The 18,201-nt window shown below is 53.5% G+C and overlaps 1 protein-coding gene across 5 annotated transcripts in view; it reads left to right on the top strand.

The window, feature by feature from the left end:
- IQSEC1 (IQ motif and Sec7 domain ArfGEF 1) overlaps window positions 1–18,201 on the top strand; it is a 118,966-nt gene that overhangs the window by 10,576 nt on the left and 90,189 nt on the right. The gene's annotated exons all lie outside the window — the stretch shown is intronic.

Below are 18,201 nucleotides of genomic sequence, written 5' to 3'. Positions count from 1 at the left end.
AACTTCGGATTTTGGACATACCAGTTGGCCAGGCTCAGTGGTCTCTGACCGGCCATCGAGAGGCTACTGGGATACCACCCATGGCAGGGACATATGGGGAAGTTACTGTGTTCAAAACAGTTACATGTTGAAACACCTTCCCGGCACACTAACCACTGAGGCCTCTATCACACAGGCAGCCAGAAGCAAACACAGTGAATCCGAAACCTGATGGCCGCAAAATAGGGGGCGCGTCATAGCCAGGGGCCGGGCATGAGCTGTGAAGCCAGAGCCCCCCGCGCTGGTGGGGGTATGCAGGGCCACCTGCACATGAGCGAGCAGGGCAAACCAGCTGGACGTTGAGCTTTAAGTGGCAAATTTTTAACCCGCTTCTGAGCTGCCCCCCACACAGTGTGTTCACTTGTAGCTGAGGGAAGCCAGGCAGAAGAACACGGCGGGGGGGAGCAGGAGGACGGGGGGCCAGGTCCCAGCCCCCCATTTGGTTGCTATAACCCCTCTGAGCCGCAGGATCGTCTGTGAAGTGAGGGCATGCCGTGGGCAATGACATAGAAAGAGCTCGATAAATGTCAAGGATTATTAGCCCCAAGGAAAAGAAATAGTCTCGTTTAATTATAACATTTTAAAAATTGCTGTTTTCTCAAGCCCAGACTTGAGCCAACTGGGAAGTCATTTGGTTCAGACTATAACAGCCCCCCAACCAAGGCCAGGCACCTGGTCATTTGGCCCTGTGTCTGCTGGTCAGGCTTCAGGTTCAGGAAATGAACTTGGTGAGTTAAAACCAAATTTTGAACTTGTCAAATCTTAATTGATGCAAGGTATTCGTCTTTTATTTTTTAAAAGATTTTTTATTTTTTTATTTGAGAGCGAGAAGGAGAGAGCGAGAGAGCACGAGCAGAGGGGAGGGACAGGGAGAAGCAGACTCCCCACTGAGCAGGGAGCCCGACGTGGGGCTCGATCCCAGGACCCTGGGATCATGACCTGAGCTGAAGGCAGATGCTCAACCACTGAGCCCCCCAGGCGTCTCCAAGGTATTCATTTTTTAAATGAGATGGTAAGACAAAGCTTTTTGAAGAGGAAAAGGAAATAAGAGTAGACTATACCCTGGTGATAGAGTTAGAGAGTGGAAGGAGGCCAGGGTAGTGCCATTGACATTTTGGAGCGGTGGAGGGATATTGAGAGGAGTTTTCTGGGGGAGGTGATCTCTGAGCCAGGTCTAGCGTGTGAGTGGCAACACTGGGCAAGTGGAGAGTGGGGGAGAATTTGGGGAGAACCTGTAGGTTGAGTGTCCATGGTGTGTTTGGGGAACAGCCGTCAGTCTTGGGTGGCACGGAGTCTGGAAGGATGAAGCCCAGAACTGAGGCCCGAATGGAAGGCTGGTGGGGCCCAGAGCCCAGAGTGCTAGACTCAGTGGGCACAGAGGAGCCGTCCGGGGTTTTGAAGCAGCGAGGTGGTATTAGCCAGCACTCTTTTGGTTGCACGAAACAGACCACAAAAACAGATGGTCTCAAGCCAAATGCTGAATTTATTGTCTTCTATTTCTGTAACAGTGAGGGCTTCAGGTACAGTTTGATTCAGGGGCTCAAACTCTATCTCCAAACACTGGCGTCTTTTTCTCTTTCTTCATCTCTCATGATTTCACCAGCAGAAACAGTTCCAGCAGAACTCCCAGAACAGACTCTCACTGGTCTAGCTGGGGTCTCATGCCCATCCCTGGGCCTGTCACTCTGGCAAGGGGATGAAATATTGTAGAGTCAGGGAGGACTCGGCTGACACAAACTAGATGGACTAAGAGTGGAGGAGGGGGATTCCCCAAAGAAAATCGGGGTGCGTCACCTGAAGTGAGAAGGTGGCTGGGCAGGCAGAAACATCCAGCATCCCCCACTGTGAGCTGAGAAGACCTGCCAGGCGCTGTGCTAAGTGACCCGATGTGTGACATCCCTTCGTGTCAGCCCCATTAGGAAGGGTTTCTCATGATCCCTGTTTTGCATATGAGAAAACCGAGGCTTAGGGACATAGAGTGGCTTGCCTAAGGTCACACTGGTAGCAAATGGCCTCAGACCCCAAATCTGCTGGACCCCAAAGCCCGGGCTCTTAACCATCTGCTCCACTGCCTCGAAGGCATCAGATCTGAGCTCGAAGCTCAGTGTGGCTTGCCCAAGGTTTGCCCAAGCTCCCTGAGTGGAGGATGGGAGCTTGAGTGGAGGACAGAGTGGCAGGGGGGAGACCGGAGGCAGAGGATGGGGCAGGAGGCTGGTGCCTCACAGACAGAGGGGAGGGGAAGGGGCCCTGAGAGAGAGAGGTGCAGTGTGCCCCAATGCACTGTCAGCCCTAGTTTTCATTGTTGTTTTCTTATGTAGATAAAACAATTGATCTAATCAGCAGTATATATGTACACACACACACACAGCAATTTGTGTGTATGCACACGTGTATATGTATAGACACACATGTGCACACACACATGAGCATGCTAATTAGTGGGCCTTCTAGTTTCTGTTCCGGGCAACCTTAGCAGGAGGATGCAAGGAATGAGGCTTCTGGGACTGGAGGCTGGACCTCTGCTCAGGCTATGGGCACAGGGGCATTTCCTGGGGAATTTCCGGAGGAAGTGGTCAAAGGGAAGTAACCACCCACCTGGCTCAGGGCCAGGGTGGGGAGCGGGTGGGATGGGGAAACAGCCACTCCTCACTTCCCTTTTCAGCCCTAAGGCTTCCCAGGCAAGAGTCCCGCCTCCTTGATGACATCATACAGGTCAGAGTTCATTCTGTCCACACCCTCATTGCACAAAGGGAGAACTGAGGCAGCGGGGGGGCACAGCATGCCTCACCTTTGTCATCACCCTATGGGGAAGCCTGGCAGCCTGAGTACCCAGCCTAGATGGGCTGCTGCTTTGCTGTATGACCTAGGGCAAGTCACAGAGCTGCTCTGGGCCTCAGTTTTCTATCTGCAGAATGGGCCGGTAATTACCTCCCAGAGCGGACAAATGAACAAAGCTTGGAAGTACCTGGGTCAGTGCCTGGCAGGTGGCAGTACATGTTGGCTGTTGCAGCTTCTTCCTTTGCTCGGTGAACTCTCCTTTATGCGGCTGTAGATCCTAAGAAAGCTGGGCCCAGGACGCAGCTTTTTTCTCTCTCTGAAGATGTATTTATTTAAGAGAGAGACTCTCAAGCAGACTCCCCACTGAGCGCTGATCCCACGACCCCGAGATCGTGACTTGAGCCAAAACCAAGAGTCGGGTGTTTAACCAAGTGAGCCCCCCAGGCGCCCCGAGATGGGTCTCTTTCTGTGTATAAGCTGTGTAGTTTGGGCAAGTCACTTCACTTCTCTCGGCCTCCGGTTGCCTTATCTAGAAAACGGCTTACTAATCACCACCTCAGCGGTCACTGCGGAGATTAACAGAACGTCCGCCCCTGGGATGGGATTTTCTGGTGTGTCTCCTTCCCGCTGGGCGGCTGGACATGCCCCTGCCTCCGTGGCTCCTCTTTCTGCCCTGGGAGCGTACCAAGTGAGCTATTCTATTAATGAATCATTCAGCTAGTGTCTACTGAGCACCCACTGTGTGCCAGGCCCTGCTGAAAACAGTGAGGAAGTCAGACCCACATCTCCTCCCCCTGGAGCCGTGGGGGGGAGGGAGACAGGAAATAAGTAAGCAAACAACTGAAGGAGATACTTTCAGGCATTGCAGTGAGGAAGATAAATGGGTCGATGGGGGGCAGGGAATGACTTGGTGGAGGCCATTTTAGTCAGATGGTCAGCAAGAGCCTCTCTGAGGAGCGCACCAGAGGACAAGGAGGAGGCCAGTAGAGATGGGGGATGGGGCTGGTGACAGAGGGAGAGCAGGGTAGACAGCCACCAGGGAATTCAGACGCAAAGGAGGGGGGGGCTTCCAGCATCCCTCCCCGAGAAGGGAGTCTGGCTGGGCCGGTGTGAGAGCCTGAGGGTCCCATCTGGGGGATATTCTATCTCATGCGTTAAGCGTTTGCTGGAGGCAGGGCCAGCTGAGGCCCACCTGTGAACGATGATGGGGGGATGATGATGGGGGAGAGAGGATGTGTCCGGCAGCATGGTGGTCACGAGCCACCTCTGCTGCTTGCCCTTGGAGCCCCTGACTGAGGGTGGCAGGTGGTGCTGGTAGAGGGGGACCACAGGGAGAGGCAGCTGGGCTCAGCCCCAAACTTCAGAACCTCTAAGAACCACGTAAGTAACCACATTTTACCTTCAAGTGCTGTCACAACCCCAGCCCGGACTTCCATGTGCCCAAGACAGGCCGCCGCCCCTCCCCGGAGCCCTGGCCTCTCTGGAGACACAGGGACACAAATAATAACATCAGCTGGTCTGGGGGGAGCATCAGCGTGTGCCGGCACAGTCGGGCCCTTCACACAGATCATGTCGTTTTCTGGTATCTGGTGCTGTCACGGTGGGCTTTCAGCGCTGGGGGGGCCTATTGGGTATGAGTGAGACCCAATATGGAAAGACTTTGTAGCTGGTTTCTAGGATGACTTAGTATAGGAAACACTCTTAATGTCCAAAAAAAAAAAAAAAATCTGGTGCTGAAATCCTAAAGACGTCTGTCCCTAAAACGTGCTGCCCTAGTTTGGGCCCTGTCGACGCTGGCTGGTTCGTGGGTATAAAAAGCAGATGCTGGGGGGCACCTGGGGGGCTCAATTGGTTAAGTGACTGCCTTCGGCTCAGGTCATGATCCCGGGATCCTGGGATTGAGCCCCGTGTCGGGCTCCCCGCTCAGCGGGGAGCCTGCTTCTCCCACTGCCTGCTGCTCCCCCTGCCTGTGCTCTCTCTCTGTCAAATAAAATCTTCAAAAATAATAATAATAAAATAAAAATAAAAAGCAGTTGCTGGCCGTGGCACACTGAAATCCCCCGACTGAAGTGGAGACGCACCCACTAACCCAAAGGGGGTCTGTTTTTCTGCAGCACTTGTAACACCCCTACTTCATGGAGGAGGAAACTGACAGTGAGGTTAAGTCCCCTAGCCACGTGCAGTCAGTAATGTCACGGATGGGATCTGAACCGAGGCTGGCAGGACCCAGAGCTCCCAAGGGCTTCACAACGGGCCCCCTGCCTGCTCTGTCTGCCTCCATGATGAGATGAGATGTGCTCGCGGAGGCACCGGCACCTTCCTGGTCCACTGGGTTCATAGAAGGGTCGTGTCCCTCCTCTCTCCTATGGCTGCCCAGCAGGTGCAGCAGAGAAAGTCAGAGCTGGAAGGCCTCGAAGAAATCATCAAGCCATTCTCCCACAGGTCAGGGGACTCTGTGAGCTTGGCCGGGAGGGGCTGGCAAGGTGGATCCCGTGACAAGCTTAACACACTGGGGGCTCCTGACCAATGGTGATGGGGTAAGAGGTGGGGCCCCAGAAACAACATGAGACACCAGAAGTCGTGGCCCAAACTTCAGTCAAGAACTAGGTAACAAGCCACGTTTCATCTGCACACACAGATGTCCCAGATAAGCAGGCCGCGGTGAGCACCTCAAGGCTGCGACATGGCGCCCTGACACACCCGCGGGGTGACACGGGAGCGCAAAGGAAGGAGCCAGGCGGCCGGAGGCTTCCCAGCAGCCACCAGAACAACATGCCCTTCTCTGAATGCTGAATGTGTGTCGGGCCCTACTCGGTGCTCATTTAATTCTCTCAGCAACCCCGTCAAGTAGGAATATCCACCCTGTTTTGCAGATGGGGAAACTGAGGCCAGCCAAATCACTTGTCCACATTCCTTGCTAGTTGGAAAGTGGCTGCATCAGAGTGGGGACCCAGATTTGAACGTGCCTTTGGAAATTGGAGGGTCGACCAGTGTAGTGGGTCAGATAAGTGGAGAGGTGTTCCCATGCTTCCCACCCCGGTGTCTGCCCTCCTCCCAGGTGGCAGCTGGCCCCCAGCGGGTGCCCCCACTACTCCATCATCTGGAGGCTGGATACGGCTGCTGGGCCAGTCATGGGAGAAGGGCCCCATCTGGTGCCTCTGGACAATATGTCCACTGAAGGTGGAGTCCTTTGCTGACAGCTCCGGCACCCCCCACCCCCATCCTCACTGCACGAAGATTTGTGATCCCCGCCTGCCGGCATCCCCTTGAGTTGGGAGTTGGAGGAGTGTCTGTGGGGTATCTGCTGCCCTCAGGGTGGGGAGCCGAATAGCAGGGAAGACCAAGAAGCTGGATCTGGGGGAGGGCAGGGCCGGGTAAGGGTGGCTTTAGGCAAATATCTTCATAAATGCGCCAGGAGCAGGATGGTGCTGACCTAGAAACCCTCTGCACCCCGGCTCCTCCGGTCCTGCCTGTGACCGGTCGGAGCCTGCCTGGCCCAAGTGCAAACCTCAGGGCAGCTCCCCAAGGCTGCCTCCCTCTGGCCCCACTCAAGTCTCTGTCCTGTTAAAGGACAGATAAGTTCCCCTGGGAGCCTCAGAGATTGCTCTTGGACACCCAGGCTCCCTGCCCAGGGTGCAGGGAATGCTTCGGGGCCGTGGTTCTGCTCCTGCGGCCACGGGCTGGCCCTGAGCTGACACTCACAGACAGTCTCACTACCGATGAGTGTAATGTACCTGTTTCGTTTAGCTGTGTAACAAACCAGCCAAAATGTAGTGACTTACAACAGCAATGATTTCTTCTTGTGCACAATGATTTCTTCTTGTGGGTTGGAAAATCTGGGTGGTTCGGCTGGTCTCCCGGGGCTCACTCCTTTGCCACACTTGGCTAGAGGGTCGGCTGGGCCTGGAAGGTCCAAGATGGCCCCACTCACATGTCTGCAGTTGGTGGTGGGGCACCCCAGTACCCCTTTACATGGCCCCTTGCCCCAGTGGGCAGCCAGCTTCTGTACCTGGGGTCCCTTCCATTCCCCTCCACGTGGCCCCCAGTGGGCATCCAGCTTCTATCCACTGAGGTCCAAGGGCAGCATTCCACAAATATGAGTATGGAGGTGCAAGCCTCTTGAGGCACACGCGGCCTCAGAACCGGCCCAACCATCGCTTCTGCCACATTCGAGTGTACAAAGAAATCACGTGACCAAGGGGAAGGGACATAAACCTCCCTCTGGGTGGGAAGGGGAAGGGACAAGTCCCACGGCAGAGGGGCCTGGGCGCCAGGATGGGGGGAATTTGTAGCCCTATTTTGTAATCAGAGCATATGTTATCGTTAGGATTTTGCTGGGTTCTTCTCTCACAAAGGTTAGGGTGAGCAAAGCAAGTTCTATACGCATTGTACGAAGGCCCCAAACCAGCCTGGTAAAATTACCCTTGAAGACCTGTCGGTTGCCCATGACATACAGAGTCCCTGGTTTATATACCCACCGGAAGTGCGTGGTCCCCAAGCCAGACCAGCTGAGGGAACCAAGGCTTGCTCCGGCATCCAGCCTTCGTGGGAGGCGGGGACCCACGAATCCCTGCTGGGAGTGCAGTGGCGCCAAACCACTGCTCATTTCAGCGGTCTCGTTCTGTGTTACTGGTAAGCCCGTAGAGCTGCCCTGCCCCAGAAGGAAGCTAAACCAGCCATATGGGGCTATTTCAGTTTTAACTAGTTACATGAAATTTTTTTTAAACTCAGTTCCCCATCTGCACTAGCCCCGTTCCAAGTGTTCAGTGGCCACACAGCTAGCAAGGGGAGAGCCAGGAGTCAGCTGGCCTGAGCCCAGCTCCGCCCCCTTCATCTCGCTGCCCTCCTACCTGCCCGCCTTGGTGGTCACCCTGACCTTGTGCTGGCTGCTTGGGACCCGGAAGGGATTCGGCCTTATCCTGGTCGCTGCTCTTGAGGGGCTCCCTCCCAGTCTCCTGGGGGCAGGAGATCTGATAACACATGGTGCCAGGGTGTGAGCAGGACCAGCCCTACTGGGCATCCCTCCAGCCCCTGGCTCCCAGCCGCCCTGCCCTCAGGCAGCCAGCACCCAGGGTGTGCTGAGCGGGGAGCCTGAGGACCACCCCCTCTGGAGCCAGCCCCTTGCTCCAACCCTGTCCTCCCCACTGTGAAGTAAGGGGGGCTCTAAGTACACTCTCCAGGCTTTTCCAGTAAAAGCAGGATGCCTCTACATCACTAAAACTTGGAAGAAACCTCCCCACCCCCATGTTAGTATCCATGGCTGAAAAATTACAATAAGCCACCAAGAACCCATTTCAGATGAATTTGAAGTCTATGAATTTTATTCACAACAGATTCTATTTTGGTTTGAAACATGTTAATGTGTGAAACAGTATTTGTTTGGTCTACCAGCAGCATTGGGTGTGCATATGGGATGTAAGATCCCCTAAAATAATCCAGGGGCTCCCAGCTTGGGAATCCCCGAGACTTCCAGGATCGGAATGGGGGGAGGGGCACCTCATGATAGCTCTGCCTGGCTAGCACTCTGGCCAGCCCCTTGCTGGTTTTTATGGTGGAAGGAGAGTGAGGTTCTCCCTTGACACCCTGTCCCCCCGCCATTCGTACACCCCTCCACACTCACAGCCTGCAGCCACCCTCCCTAGCAGCTGTTTTTCTAGTTCTGTTCTGAGCTCTGCCAATCTGAGGTGACCCAGCATTTTTGCCTGGTCCCTCTAGGCTGTGGACCCCAGTGTCCAAAAGCAGGGACCCTCTTTTCTGTGGGGACAGAATTTGACTTCCTTATTATCCAGAGGAATGGAGATGATTCAGGCACCTGCTCTCCAGACTGGGCCCGGACAGAGCAGAGGGGTTTGCACACCGCCTTCCTCCTCCTGCAGGACCCTCCCCTGACCCCAGCTGAACATCAGTGCCATGAGGGCAGGGACATTTGTATGTGTCCCCGCTGATTCCTGGCACATAGCAGGCACTCAAATATCTGTTGGATGAATGAATTAATGAATTAATGCAAGCTGAGGGGCACACAGGCATGTGTCCCAACCCTGCCTTCTGGCTTCTAGCTATGTCTTTGGGGGATGGGGGTGGGGGATGATCTCAGAGACACGTGATGAGCAGGGGGCAGTCCCTATGGGAGCTGTGTTCACAACTAGATTGGTGCTTTTTCTCCTTTTCGAATCCATGGGTTTACTCTCAGGGGTCTTCCGGTTCCATGCAATAATTTTTTTATGTGTGGATTTTTTAAGAGTTGTAAGAGTTATTTCGTAATAATTTCAATCTACAAGAAGACTTGCAAGAATAATACCCAAAAAACAAAAAACAAAAAAAAAAACCAACCAGCCTTCTCCCCTGCACCCTTCACCCAAATTCATTATTACTAATGTTCGCCAGATTTTGCTCTCTCACAATAGTGTTTTCCCCCCCAGAACTATTGGAGAGGTCATTGCAGTCATGCAACACGATGACTTTTACTCCTGAATAGTACTTTGGTGTCTGTTTCCTAAGAACAAGAACATTTTGTTACGTAAACATGGTTCAAAAGTCAAATTCAAGAAGTCTAACACTGACACCAGACTGGGATCTAATATACAATTTATAGTCACCTTTACCAGTTGTCTCGGGAATGCCCTCATGTCAAGGTTTTCCCTAATCCAGATCTTGCATTACATTCGGTCACCACTCATTCTCCAAGATGTCATTGATGTCCCATAAATTCATGATTATTAGAGATATTTACAGAGCTGTATAAACGTCACAATTTTATTCTAAATTATTTCCATCACCCTGAAAAGGAGCCTCATCTCTAGTCCCCATCAAGGCCGTGTCCCTCTTCTAGCTCCTGATAACCATAGATGTACTTTTTGTCTCTAGAGATTTGCCTTTCTGAGCATGTCGGTATCAGCGGAACCATGCAGCGTATAACCTTTGTGCGCGGCTGCTTTCACTTCGCCTCCCGTTTTCCGGGTTGTCCGGGTGTCACACGGAGCAGCCCTTCATCCCTTTTTATGGCTGAATAATAGTCCATCGTGTGGATAGACCCGGTCGCGGGACATTTGGGTGGTTTCCGCTCTGGGGGTTATTATGAATAATTCTGCTACTAATATTTGCATACAAGATTTTCACGGGGACATATGTTTTCCTTTTTCTTGGTAATATCTAGGAGTAGAATCCAGGGGTTCGTAGAGTAACTGTTTAACTTTGTAAGAAACACCCGATTGTTTCCCAAAGTGCCGGCACCATTTTACTTGCCCACCAGCAGTGTAAGAGGGCTCTGATTTCTCCACATCCTCGCCCGCACTTGTCTGTCTCTTTGATGACAGCCATCCTAGTGGGTGGGAAGTGCCACCTCGCTGTGGTTGTGATTGGAGTTTCTCTGATGCCTAGCGATCGTGAGCATCTTCTCACGTGCTTCTTGGCCATTCATATATCTCCTTTGGTGAAATACCTCTTCAAACTTTTTGCCCATCTTTTAAGGGTGCTGTGTTCTTGTTATTGAGTCACAAGAGTTTTTTTATATTCTAAATACGAATCTTTGTGGGGTGCTTTGCTTTGCGGGATGTTTTGGTTTTTGGTTATATGATTTGCAAACCTTTTCTCCCAGTCTGTGGCTTAATTTTTTGCTTTCTTGATGCTGTCTTTTGAAACGTAATAGTTTTTAATTTTGATAAAGTACCACTCTATCAAACTTTTCTTTTATTGCTTATGTGTTTGGTATCCAAGAAATCATTATATCTAAGAAAAAAATCTAAGATATTTTTGTATCTAAGAAGTCATTTTATATCTAAGAAATTATTGCCTAATGCCAGGTCACAACGATTTGCTCCTATGTTTTCTTCTAAGAGCTTTATAGTTTTAACTCTTACATCTAGACCATTGATCATTTTGACTTAATTTTTGTGGATGATGGGAAGAGTCCAAATGCCTCCTTTTGCATGTAGTAGACAATTGTCCCAGTGCTGTTTGTTGAAGAAACTACACTCTCTAGTAAGTTCTTGACACCTTTGTAAAAATCATTTGACCATGATACAGTTTTTTCAATGTCATTTGCATGAAGATAAAAACCCCCTTCCATTTTAACAAAAGCATGTTCCCAACCACCTGGATGACTTTTTCTCTGAACTACCCAGGTAGATGAATTGGATATTTTTATTTTGAGTGGATCGTGGCTTTTTCTTATTTATTTGTAAGAACTCTTTATATATTGAGGAGCCAAGGGAATAGTATGTGCAAATACTCAATGTTGTGAAATAGCACAGTGTGCTGAGAAGGCATTAAGTATAGCCTGGCTCTGGGGGAAGCTGCTGCAGATGTGGCTGGGCCAGAAGGCAGAAGCCAGTTTTGATGCTAACCTGAGAAGCTTATGTAAACGAACCAAAGTGAGGTGGCTCCTGGGTGAATCAGAAACTGCACCAGGTTGAGTTGTTGCACAAAGAAAACTTCTATTTGCAGCAAATAAGGAGATCACAGGGAATGGTTTCCAGAGCTGTGACTCCCCGAGAGAGGGTGAATGTGTTCCTTTTGTTTAGGGTTAGGATGAATATTTTGACAGGGAAGCCTCGTTATCCTGTGTAGAGGCGGACATAAGGGAGCACGTGCCTAGACATACATTATGTAACATATAATGTATATAACATATAATGAGGTAGAGGTAATGGTACGTCATACCAGAGGTCACTCCTCGGTCCATCTGCCCAGGTATGAGTAGGGGGTTTAGCTCAAAAGGTCTGAGTTGTCTAGGCCAGTGGGAGGTCTTAGCAGGACAGTCACCATGGCCTGAGGGCTGGTTTTGGGTTTCATTTGCCTGTGTTAAGAGGCAAACCGGAGGGGCGCCTGGGTGACGCAGCCCTTAAGCGTCTGCCTTCGGCTCAGGGCGTGATCCCGGAGTTCTGGGATCGAGCCCCACGTCAGGCTCTTCCGCTATGAGCCTGCTTCTTCCTCTCCCACTTCCCCTGCGTGTGTTCCCTCTCGCTGGCTGTCTCTCTCTCTGTCAAATAAATAAATAAAATCTTTAAAAAAAAAAAAAAAAGAGGCAAACCGGAAAGAAGAGCTTAAGGGAAAATGTAAGACAAGCAGGTGGGCAGTGTATGTCAGATCTTGGGGTCTGGCTGGTGACACTTAGACTTTATCCTCCAGGTCAGTGGGAGCCATAGAAGGGTTCTAAGCAAGGGAGGGATGTAATTAAAGCTGTATTGTTGGAAATTGCTTTAAATAAGAGACATAATGGATGGAGGGAAGGGCTACAAGGGTAAATTGAGGCCAGAAAATGCAAACTGTTTGAATGTCCAGCTGAGGAGTGTCAGCTTGGTTTGGTGGGCAATGGGGAGCCACAGAACGTTCTGGGTGATGACTGGGGGTTAACCAGAGAGGCAGTGGGGATGGAGGGCTGTCTATGAAGGTGGAAAGGAGCAGGACTGAGGCCAGGGCTGATCTCTGGATGGGGTAAGAGGCTTGGTTTCCCAGCATAAGGCTTTGCCCCACTGACATCTCAACCCCACATGGGTGCCTAGGACTGTGTCATCTGTCCCTACTCCCCAGAACTGACCTCCAACCCAGACAGATGGGATGTTGCCAGGGGTAACCTGGAGAGGAAATATGAACTAAGAGTTTCCGGGCAGGGCACCATGAGTGGGAGAAGGAAAAAGGAACAGCATATGGGCATGCCAGGAGGGGTCTTAGAAGACACACAAGCCGCCATCCCCAGGCCAACGGACCATTGGCCTCTGCTGCCACAGGTCCAAGGGTGGGGAGCCCCCTACCTCCCCAGCAGCCATTCCATAGCTGGTTGGCTTATCTGGTGAGAAGGTTCTGGGGCTGGCATGGCGTCAGAGCTGTAAGGAGCCTTGGAACTCTTATCTCGCGCTTCCTGTCCACTAGATAGAAGGGGACCTTGAGGCTCAGAGGGACATCATCCTGCACGGAGGTCACATAGGGAGTCAACCCCAGCTTGTGTCAGAGCAGGGCCTAGAAACTCCCCGCCCAGTTTCACAAATGATTATTTTTTTTAACCTACTTTTCAAAAACCGGTAGTATGTGCCTGTAGCGCAAACAAGACAAAACAAAACATTTCAACAGAACATTTCAGTGAAAAGCCAGGCTCCTTTCCACCCCGTCCCCAATTCTCCATGCCATTCCTGAAGGCACTGCTGCTCCCGTTTCCTAAGCGTCCTTGTCAGAGATAATAGATGCATGTACTAGCATGTACAGGAGACCCCCGTCTTTTTGACGCGGAAAGTAACATACCATACGCCGTACCGCACCTGCTTTTCCCACTTACCGGATTGCCTGAGGTCAATCATCATCATCCCAGTCCATCCCAGCAAAGCCCCGCTTGCGGGTCTTCATACCGTTTCCGTTTGCTTACACAGAATACTGTGGACTATCCTTGAATTTTTATGTTTGCCTGCTGCAGAGCTTTGCCACATCACCCTTCAAAAGTGTGGCGCTACCTTGCCCCTCACCCGACAGTGTTGGTGAGTACATGCATCCCCCCTTCAACAGCAAAAGTATTACCAAACTTGTTCGTTTTTGCCAACTTGGTAAGGTTACAAAAAGTGACAGGTATGTTATATTTTGACTTGTATTTCTTTAATATGCATTTAATTACAAATGCGATCGAATCTTTCCATGGACTGCTTGTTCCTATCCTTTACTCTTTTTTTCTAGTTGGTTCATCATCTTTTCCTATCGATTTGAAAGAGCTCTTTCTGTATGAGGAAAATTAACGTTCATCTCGTTTTCCTCAATTAACTTCTGGCATATGCACTGCAGATAATTTTTTTTTTTTAATTTGCCATTTGCCTTTTTTAACTTTGCGGTATTTTTTATTCTATTCAGAAGTTTTAATTTTTACATAGTTGAGTTGATCAATATTTTCCTTCATGGTTTCTGGAAATAAAAATATTTATACAATGCACGTTGACACAACGTTTTTACACAGTATCATGGTTAATCTGCACAGCAGCCTTTGAAGGGAGACAGGGTGGAGATTTTTATCATTAGTTTCATTTTACAGATGAATTCAAGTGAGGCTCAGAGAGGTGATGAGACTCGCCCAGGCTGAACGATTTCTAGAACCCTTGCTGTTCTCACTTCCCTCCCCTGCCTTCCAACCTGCCAGGTAACTCACTCCTGGCACTGCTAACTAAAGGAGGTGGCTTCTCTCATAGAACATTTTCAGATATTAAAACTACAAGCATCTCTTCTTCCTTTCTAAAAATATTTTTGAAACTATAAAATGAATTCATAGTTCTTAAAAACAAAACCTCCAACATACAGAAGAACATAAGAGGAGGTTCGGGGTGGGGACTCATGCTTTGCCCCAAAAGCCCATCCCCCAGGGTGCCCACTGTCGGGTTTGCTGTGAGACAGGGCGAGGAAAAGCCACTAGGAGCTGGGCTGTTCCTTATTTGTCTGTCTGTCACCAGTGCCTTGTATACTTCAGGAATGCTTTAGGTGTTCAATAAATGCTCCAAGACAAGAGACTGAGGTGGTCAGGCCCCCCATTTAGACTGTAGCCGCATAGGCCTGCATTCAGACACTTAGCAGTTGTGTGAGCCTGGAAAGGCGAATTACCCTCTCCGTGCTGCAGTGTCCTTGTCCGTAAAATTGGGAGAGTAGTAGTACAAGTAAGTGTAGTAAGTCCCATAAAGTGCTGAACCTCTGATCTGTCTGTTCCTTCCTGAATTCTACAGTCTGCTACTCCCACCTGGCCCCGATATCCAGGGTCATGAGATATCAGAGCTGAAAATCAGGCTCCTTCCCTCCCAGAAGCTCAGAGAGGGGAAGTGCCTTGCCCAAGGTCACACAGCCTGTGGGTGGCACGGCGGGCAGAGACTCGAGTCTCCTGACTCATTACATCACTAAGCCAGCTTCCTCACAGCTGGACCACTGCAGACGCGTCCCTCTCGCCTACTGTGTCGCCCCTTTTGGCCACCAGGGGGCGCTTCCTAAAACACAGCCCGGACCGCTGACGTCCTTGCTTGCTCCAAACTGGTCGGGGGCTCCCTGCTGCCTAGGAAAGGAAGACGCCTTTTTTTTTTTTTTTTTTTTTTTGGTCTGGTGTTCAAGGCTCTCAGAACCCGCCTTCTCTCCCCTACACACTGGGCAATGCGCATTCCCATCCTTGCTGTTTCCTAAGCATACTCCTCCCCGGAGATGCCACCCCCTTCCTGCCTCTTTCAGGCCCAGCCTCTCCTATTTATGCCACTTCTTCCCCACGGATTGGGTCCCTTTCTCAGACTGTGCCACCCATTTCTATGACAGTTGCCACACCACTGAGGCCCATCCCCAGCATTCAGTTGGTGCTGAGTCAATGTTCACTGTGGAATAAGGCGTGCAGCCGGCAGGCCGGCAGGCCGAGATCCTCCTCCCGAACTACTACGAGGAGCGCGGGTCCTGGAGGGGCCTCAGGGGGCGTGGTGCCAGGGTGGGTGTGAACAGCCCCCACCCGCTGTGCAGCCCTGGACCAGTGGCTGCCCCTCTCTGGCCCTCAGTTTTCTCATCTGTGAACTGGGGAGGCTTCGGGGAGGGAGGCTGGGCATTGCGTGCCTGCAGGGGCTGCAGTTCCCCGGGGGAGGGGCCAAGGGACTTGGGGTGAGGCCGCGGCGACTAGGTGTTTGTTTAGGGGTCTTGGGGAGTCTGAGGGAAACGCTGGGGCCACAGTGCCCCCTCCAACGCGCCTGGACTGTGTGTATCCCGCTCCCCGGCCCATCGGCTGCAGAGGCCCCACCGACCCGAGCGCCCTCAACTCGTCCCAGCTCGGGTGACGTCGGCGGCCGGGGCGGCACCCGTCCTCCCCACCGCCCCCCACACACACCTTTCAAAGGGGGAAACTGAGGCCGGGCGCGGAGAGGCCGCAGCCAAGGTCACGGCGCGCGGTGGTGGCGCGGGCAGGAGGGCCGGCGGCGCTCGGGCTCCGGCTCCGGCTCGGGCTCCGGCTCCGGCTCGGGCTCGGGCTGCCGACGCCTCGGGTTACCCTTCATAGCGCCCAGCCGGCCCGACGCGCTGGGGCCGCGCCCGCGCTCCGCTCCCGCCGCGGGGACGGCGCGCGCTCGGAGGCTGCAGGCGGACCCGCGAGGTAGGAGGCGGGCCGGCGGGGGACGCGCGCGGCGGCGGCCGGTGCGGTGCGGTGCGGTGCGGGTCTAGCCCGGGGCTGGGGGTGGCGGGGGCCGCGTCCAGGAGTCCCCTCCGCGGAGAGGCCTGGGCGGCAGCTCCGCCCCCGGGGCCGCGGCTACACGGACGCGCGAGCAGCTCTTGAGAACCGGGGGGAGGGAGGGGTGATCGCAGGCGATTTTGCGGAGCCCGGCCGGGGAGGAGGTTCCGAGGCCGCAGTGGCGGGGATGACACTGGTCTCCCGGTTGTAGAGGTTGAGGGAGCAGAGGCCGCCGGGCTTTCGGCTTTGGGGGCCGGGGTTACTCCGGCTGCCCGGAGGGCCTGGGGTGCGTCAACGCCAGTCTTTCTGAGCCGGGGCTCTGCGGGTGTCGCTCTCCGGGACTCGAGCGGTGAGGACGCAGGAGATTCAGCCTCCGCGGCTATGCGGAGCGTTTATACGAAACCTTGTGAACGCTAAAGGCGCGATCTTGGGGGGAGGGGAGCTCAGGGTGCTCCATTTCCGCGTCTATGCAGTTGGCTGTCTCCGCGGGGCGGGGAAACGTGAATCCAGGCCCCGAGGGTCGCCAAGCGAAGCTGTGCCCCCTACCCCCGCGCCGCACTCCCTCCCTCCCCTCCCCGCTCTTCCCCGCTCCTGCCTCCCGGCGGAGAAATCCCGCCACTGTGTCCTAGGTCCGGAGCCTGCGGGCGGGAGGTTGAGGCATCTCAGGAATTCGCTGGGAGCCAGATAGCGGCGTCTAGGGAGGGAGTGAGGAGTTTGGGCTGGACTGGAGGGGCTGGGTCCGAATCCAGCTCTGCCCCTGACCCGCTCTATGACCTTGGGCAACCCCTCCTCCCGCCACCACGTGGGCAAGAGGATGGTTTTTATAACTGGGGGCCGCTCTGGGTCAGACCCTAGGGCCCGGCAGCAGTCCCCTTAGGTGACGGTGCTTGAGCACTTGAAACAGCCCTCGTCAGTCTTTGGACCCAGTCCCAAATGGGACAGGAGGCAGCGGCGGTCTGAGAACTGAGGGGGTTGTCTCAGGTGTAGGATACCTTGCCCCACCTGCCAGTCTGAGGTGGGACCCTCCTGGGCCAGGGGGCTCTGGCTATGGGAAATCCCTGCCCTGTCCAGAAGGGCTGCCCTTGGGCAGTATAGGGGGCTGGGACAGCTGGAGAGGTGAGTCAAGGCTGTCCCCACCCCCACCCCAGTCATGGGGAGCACCTCCCCCCCCCATGTTTCTGCCAGGGAGTTGCCACTTTAAATTGCCGAGCTCTCAACTGTCACAGCTGATCTGTTCCTGGAGCAAACGGAGCAGAAAGACGACAGTGGGTGTCCCCTCCCCCGAGCCTGTCCACGCGATCAGGCTCATGGGGACAGCAGTCTGCTCTGCCTGGTCAGCTCTGTACATTTTGCTCTGAGCATGCTCTATAATTGGGGGGGGGCGGGGAGAGAAGTACTTGTTCTGCGCTAGGAGCAGGAGCCTGGCTATGCACTTTGACAAGCCGCCGCTCCACTCTGTGGTCAGTGCCCACAGACCACCCACGTGCTGGCCTGTGCAGCCCCCTCAGAGCAAGTCTGAACTGAGGTGACACAGAAGTGCCCCTCTGGTTACTCTCCTCTGCCCCCAGCATTATGCCTGGCCCCTCCCTTGGGCTGGTACGGTGGCCAAGCTCCTGAACCCATGTGCGGCCAGAGCCCAGCAGTTGGGTTTGAAAGGAAAGAAGAGAAACAGCCCCATCCCTCTAGCCCCCCACCTCCACCCCCAGGCAGGAAAAGATGAGCTAGGAGGGACTCCGGGTACCACGATGCCCACAGTCTGGCCACTGAGCATCAGAGCTGGAGGGGGCATCCTAGGGCCTATCCTTTGTTGGAGCTGGAGAAACTGAGGCCAGAGAGAGGCAGGAATGTGTTCAAGTTCACGCCGTAGCCCACTGTCCCCAGCTCTCCAGCAATCCAGCCATCCTTGGGGAGCTGCTGCCTAGGGAGCACTCAGAGGACTCTGTGTTCCCACAGAGGTCCCTGCAGTGGAGGGACAAGGAAGGGAACTGGTGCCTTCCTCTGCAGGGGACTCCTGCACAGTTCGCAAACATTAAGTAATCTTGGTCTCATGACCAGACTTGCCATCGTCTGTCAAGGCGGCTTTGGAAGGGCGCATGCTGCCTGCCCTTCCAGCTGTAGCTCTGACCAGCCTGCCTCTCCTGCCCACCCCGGACCTGCCGGCCCCACAGCAGCCCCCCTGCTATTTAGTTATGCCCCTTCCCCATTGTGCAGAGGGGAGTGCCAAGGCCAAGCCAGAACTT

The sequence above is a fragment of the Ursus maritimus genome, unplaced genomic scaffold, assembly GCF_017311325.1.
Source record: "Ursus maritimus isolate PB19 unplaced genomic scaffold, ASM1731132v1 scaffold_14, whole genome shotgun sequence".
Taxonomy (NCBI): Eukaryota; Metazoa; Chordata; class Mammalia; order Carnivora; family Ursidae; genus Ursus; species Ursus maritimus.
This window is presented reverse-complemented; position numbering and strand designations above follow the sequence as displayed.